We start from the raw sequence: 6,483 nt of genomic DNA, 5'->3' as shown, positions 1-6,483 counted from the left end.
CCTGTGAAACTAGGACCTGGAGGTCACTCATTGGTTTTTTGGTGGTTTTTATTTCCTGTTCTGTTTTTCAGTTTTGTCAAAGCAGTATGGCATATGGTTGTTAAAAGTGCATTATGCTAAGAGGCTTACAACAATAAACAATGGTCTCCTTCCCCACTCCATTGCCTCCCAGCCAAGCTCCTCTCTGGAGGCAACCACTGTTAGCTGTTTCTTCTAGTATTTGTGTCCACATTTCCAAACAATATGCTTAGTTTTACATTTCTTGGTTTACCAATTTTAGATGCTACCCATTAACTTTCTGTTATGATAGATGAGGACTGACATTTTTGTACAACCTCCATCCTCTCATCAGAAGTTGTAGTTAAATCAATATTCAGTGTGTACTTTATTATGATTATGAATCATTCGAGCCTTTGCCACATCCTACAAAGTCCTATAGGATCTGGCCCCTGGCTCTCTCTTCCCCCTGCTCTTTACCCCTTCATCTTTCCTCTCCAGCATCAGTGGCCTCCCTGTTCCTCAAACATGCGACCACACTGGTGCACTCCGACCTCAGGACCTTTGCACTTGCTCTTCCCGTTATCAGAATACACTCCTTCGTGACCTGCTTCCTTATTTCATTCATGAATCTGCTCAAATATCACTTGATCAAAGGAGTCTTTCCAGACTTACCTACTGAAAATAATACTCTCTCATCCATTTTCCCAGCTTTAATTTTCTTCAAAGACGTATCACACACAACCCCATGACATTATATTATACACTTATTGATGTAAATATTGATTATATATTGCGAGAAGGAACTTTGTTTACACCGTGTCTCCTGGGCCTAGTAATATGCCTGGTACATCGAAGGCTATCAGTAAGCATCTGGAGAGAATGAATGCTGAGCCTATTGATTTACTGCACTGTAATTTCATTGTTTGTACGATCCCCTCCCCTCGCCCCCAAAGTTAATATTTACCTTGGTTTTTCATTTGCTTTGTTTTCTATAGAGCACACTCTCCAGCAGCCTTTCAATCCATTTTGTTTTTTTCATACAAATGTATCAGATAATCTGCTGTGTTTAGAATTTCCCTCTGTCTTAGTCCAGTTAAGCTGCTACAATAGAATGCCATAGACTGAGTGGTTCATAACAGAAATGTATTTCTCACAGTTCTGGAGGCTGGCAAGTCCAAGATCAGGTGCCAGCAGATTTGGTGTCTGACGAGGACATGCTTCCTCATTCATAGATGCCATCTTTTCGCTGTGTCCTTACATGGCAGAAAGGGTGAAGGGAGCTCGCTGGGTCTCTTTTATAAGGGCACTCATCCCACTCATGAGGGTTCCACCTCTTACTATTCTTATGACCTAATCACCTCCCAAAAGCCCCACCTCCTAATACCATCACATTAGGGGTTAGCTTTTAAACATATGAATTTTGGGAGGGACACATACATTCAGCCTAGAGTGAGTGCCCTTTGAGTGCAGAAGCAATGCAGAAATAGAGATAAAATATCAACATTGGTAGATGAAGGGGATGGGAGAACAGGATTTCAATCTGTAGCCATATATTTTTTGCTGGCCCCTGGCCCCACATTCTTAGAACCTCCAGGGCGAGCCTGCTCTGGAGTCCACTACATGGAAGCCCATTGGATAAGCCTCTCTGAAGGGACATGAGCATCACCAATCACCAACCGTCACTTCCTTCTCTGAGGATGAGGGAAGCGGTGGGTTCCTGGGCAAAGAGAAGGGTCAAAGTCACTCTTCCCAATTCTCTAGGATAGATGAAAGATCCTGTTTAGTAGTTCAGATATGAGATTGGGAAGCATAAAGAATGCTTCTTCTGCCTCTCTTTGTTCCTTTTTATTCCTCAGCCCCAGCAGTAGAGCTCTGTCCTGCTCTTCTGGGAGGGTGACTCTCTAGTCCAATTGTCCTGCAATTTTCCCTCATCATCACTCTGTGAATTTCCTCACCTCTCTCCTGTATTGGGTCCCCCATTTCCTACGTTGTGTTTTACCAGGCATAGCTTCCAGTCGGTTACAAAGAAAGGGTGCATGGCACAGAAGTTTCTAATATCTGGCAGACTGAAAATGTCTTCATCCACCTCATCCTGATTGATGGTTTGGCTGAGTATATAGTCTAGGTTGGAAATGATCTCGCCTTATCATGCTGAAGGCTTTGCTCCATTGTGTTTTAACTTTCATTCCTACTCTTAGAAGTTCGATGTCATTCTAATTCTTTGATCTTTTTGTGTGATCTGCTTTTCCTCTCTGAAAAATTTGAGGAGCTACCTTAGTTTTCTGTTGCGGTTGTAATGAGTCACCACAAATTAAGTGACTCAAATCAACACAAATTTATTATCTTACAGTTCCATAGGTCAGACATCTGACACAGATCTCACCGGGCTGAGATCTCTATGTGTTGACAGGACGCATTCCTTTTTGGAGGTTCTAGGGCAGAGTCTGTTTCCTTGCCTTTTCCAGCTCCTAGAAGCTGCCCACTTTCCTTGGCTAATGGCCTCCTTGCTCCATCTTTAAAGCCAGCAGCTTTGGGCGAAATTCTTCTCATGCTGCTGTCTCTCTGGTTCTCCATTTTCTGCCTCTTTCTTCCACCTTTTTTTTTTTTTTAATTGGAGGATATTGGGGAACAGTGTGTTTTTCCAGGGCCCATCAGCTCTAAGTAGTTGTTCTTCAATCTAGTTGTGGAGGGCGCAGCTCAGCTCCAAGTCCAGGGGCCGTTTTGAATCTTTAGTTGCAGGGGGCGCAGCCCACCATCCCATGTGGAAATTGAACCAGCAACCTTGTTGTTGAGAGCCCGCAATCTAACCAAGTGAACCATCCAGCTGCCTCTTTCTTCTACTTTTAAGGACCCTATATTTTCTCGGACCCATTTTTGTTCACGGTCTCTGTAGTAGTGGTTCTTGGGGAAACTGAGGAAACTCAACAAATCGCAAAATGGAGACAAGAATAACGGCTATTTCCTCTGTGTAGAAGGAGAGCAGTGTGGCTTGGCGTTCAGCGCATCTCGCTGGAATTCAGATAGTCACATGTCTGGCTGAGGGTGAGTGTAGAGAACGATACACCTCAGGTGCCCCAGCAGCGGGGTCGACCCTCTTGTCTGCCCTTGTTTGGTGTTTTCTCCCTAAGCAAGGCCTTTTCCCACGCATTCACACAGCTCCTGAGCGCCTTATTGATTTCTGGGGCCCCCTTTCAACAGATGACTTAGTCTCCTGCCTCACAGAGAAAACTGCGAATAATGAACTTGAATTCTCTCTCCCTCGTTAAGCTCCCTACACACCCACACCCTCACATCCTTCTTCTTCCGCTCTAGCTTCTCTTAAATGTGCAGGTTCTCCACCTCCTTTCCGCCCCACCCCCACTCTTGTGCTTTCTCACCTTAGGGCCTTGCTCCATCAATTTCCCCCTCTTTTTCTCTGTAGCTTCAATGTCTTTCTACCGGCTCTTTTCCAGAAGGAGCCTTTGTTATAGCTGCATAGAGGTTACAGGAGTTCCAATTTCTCTAGTCCCTTGTCTCTAACATCCAATCCACTGCCAAGTTATAGTAATTGTATATTTTTCCCATGGTCTCTTCATTCCCAGTGCCTACTTGTTTGGATTGTCACCTTTCTGCCTGGATTAACACAATAGCCTGCCACTGTTTGCCCTGACCTTAGCCCTTCCTTTGCTTCATGCTATTCTTTTCAATTAATCTTCTTAAGTACGGCTCTGATGATGTCATTCCCAGTTTAACAGTCATCACTATTTTCTTAGTGCCTGCAGAATCTGACCTAATGTTCCCTCTCTTTTCTTACTATCCCCGTTTCCTTCATGCTCTGTACCCTTAAGTTGCACTCAAGAGTCTGATAATCCGAGAGCAGCCCCTGTGAGTTCTTGGGGGAGTATTTTCCATGACGTTACTTCACCTTGAGGTGTATGGCCTTGCCAACAAGTCCACCTCCCCCCGCCCCTACGTTCAGCTCAGATACTAACTTTTCTGAATTCCTATGGACGCTCACTACAAGCCAGAGCTAAGAGTAAGGTGAGCCTAGCAAGGCACCGAAGGAACAAAATTTAAAGAGGCAATCACTCTCCGTGTTGTGCAAGCGTCTATTCCACCCCTGGTCGCCCTGCCTCAGCCTTCTCCACCTACATTCCAAGCTACTGACTTCCCAAAACACGTGGCTTCCTTGTTGCCACCCATCGTTCAATCTGTCTGAAACCAAACACATCCTCTTTCCATCTAAATTGGCTGTCCCTTTAGATCACTGTCATCAATACCACCATCATTCTGTCTTTCTGTGGTTTAGTTCTTGGAATTACCTCTGACCTTTGCCCTCCTAGTCACTAAACATCTCACCAACTACCAAGCAGTGTTGAAACTTCCTTTATTTCCTCCATTAGTCTTTTTCTTTTCATTTCCTTAGCCATCTCCAGCCTAATTCTGGTGTGTTATGGAGTTCAGCGTATCTTTCCAGGATTAATATTAAGATGGTATTAAGATGTTTGGTTGGGGATCCGGGAATGCCTGAATCCTGCCTTGGCCAACCATTTCCCGTTCCCATGATGTCCCTGGGGGAAATATGCGTACAGGAAACAGTGACACAAGCAGGCAAAGGAGAACTTTATTGTTAGCTGGGTATCTGGCCTCAAACCACAGTGCAGAAGTCAGGAAAAATAGGCTGGACTCGGGTTGTTTCTGTCTACTCTTCCTCATCAATGTCCAAATATGAGTCTTAGAACTTTAAGAGGATGCTGGCCGGGATGCATCTGAGTGGGGCAAGGGCTGCCCTTGTTACCGCTCGGAATGTGTGGAAGGTGGGAGACTGCACCTACTCATGCCGAACCTTTTACCTTTTAAAGGCTCTGCCCCTAGAGAATGTAACTTAATCCATATTCTCCAATTTTAGCAAGCTTTTCTTCCTTTATGGGGATGGGGTGAAATTTCTTGCTCACCATTCTTCTTTTTTTTTTTTTTCTTGCTCACCATTCTGACCCTGCTCTAAAGAGAGTGAAGAAAGGGGAAAGCCTTGAGTGCCCTCTATGGACCAGTGGCTCAACTCATATTTGGATTCCTGGTGAATCTATATACTATTCTGATCTTGTTCGTGGTTTACTTAAAATTGTCAAAAACTATCTGTTGCGTCCTAAGGAGGCCATTAGCACCCTCTATAGCCTGGTTCAACCTACCTTTTATTAGGATTACTATTACTATTATTACTATCATTATTATCATTATTATTATTATTATTATTATTAGAACGACCTTGGGAGTGTGGCAGACAGGGCAAGAATAGGAAAAGAATGCCAAATGTAATCATCCAGTAATGAGGCCAGTTGGATCTAATCAAGAGGGGGAGGAACCTGGGCGGTTACCAGATTTTCATCCATCTCATAACCCAATCAACAGGTCCAGAAAGAAGTAGGTGAGGCATCATGGAAATCTAATCTGTAGGGTAGGGTCTGGGAGAACCCTGGTGATACATATCATATAAAAGGGACTTGATGTGTTCACAGTGGTGGCAGAAGAATCTCTCTGGCACATGTTGGCCAATCCTCTGGCTAAAAGGCAACCTCAGCCTGCTGAGACAGGATTCCCCGTTCTTCTGCAAAGGTAAGCCCAGTCTTGGCTTGAGGCAGTAACCTCACCTTGCTCAGGATGCAAAATGTCATTGAGTCCTAAGGAGGTTCGGAATTACATATGAGAATGCTGAAATAATCAAGTCCATAGTATTCATATTTTTGTGTTAACTTTGGTAATATTCTGTGCAAGTTGGTATTTTCAGTGTATGTAGGAAAGAGATTTTATGTTAGAAAATCTGAAAAATTAGCTTTGTGATTCCAATGTGAAGTAGTAGGTTGGTGCAAAAGTAATTGCGGTTTTTGTGTTTATTTTTAATCTTTTAAACTGCAATTACTTTTATACCAACCTAATATATAATTGGGTAACTGATTCTAGAATTGTATTAGAGAATTTTACCAGTTTGCAAATAGCATTGAAAGAGAATCTGACATTCACTATATTTATATACTTAATATATTAGATTTCTAAGAGTTATTGGATGAATAGCTATATGATAGATGGCTAAGAGCAAGTAACTTAAACTTCTTGTGCCACTGTTTTCTTACCTGTAAAATGAATATAATAATAGTACCTATTTCATGAGGTTGTTGTGAGGGAAATAAGTTCATGCAAGAGCTTGCACTAGTGTCTGACTTTCAGTAAATGCTCATTAAGTTAGTTATTACTTATATAAAGAGGTGTTGTTTGTTAGTTCAGGCATTTAAATATAGTATTTAAAAGATAAAATGAAAATTAATGTATAAAAATGCTGTTTAAAATGTTTATGAAAAATCATTAACAATGTTATAAGTGAAACAGTTATTTAAGGGAGTTTAGTGTATTCCAACCAAGTTGAAAGAGTATTAATCAGCCATTCAGCCTCCTCTCGGGAAGGACAGGGCCCATGTATCCCCACTGTATCCTCAACACCCAGGCATTTGG

This window comes from Rhinolophus sinicus, chromosome 8, assembly GCF_057876585.1.
Source record: "Rhinolophus sinicus isolate RSI-liver-muscle chromosome 8, RSI-T2T, whole genome shotgun sequence".
In the NCBI taxonomy this organism is placed as follows: domain Eukaryota; kingdom Metazoa; phylum Chordata; class Mammalia; order Chiroptera; family Rhinolophidae; genus Rhinolophus; species Rhinolophus sinicus.
The sequence above is the reverse complement of the archived record's forward strand: the minus strand, read 5'-3'. Positions refer to the sequence as shown.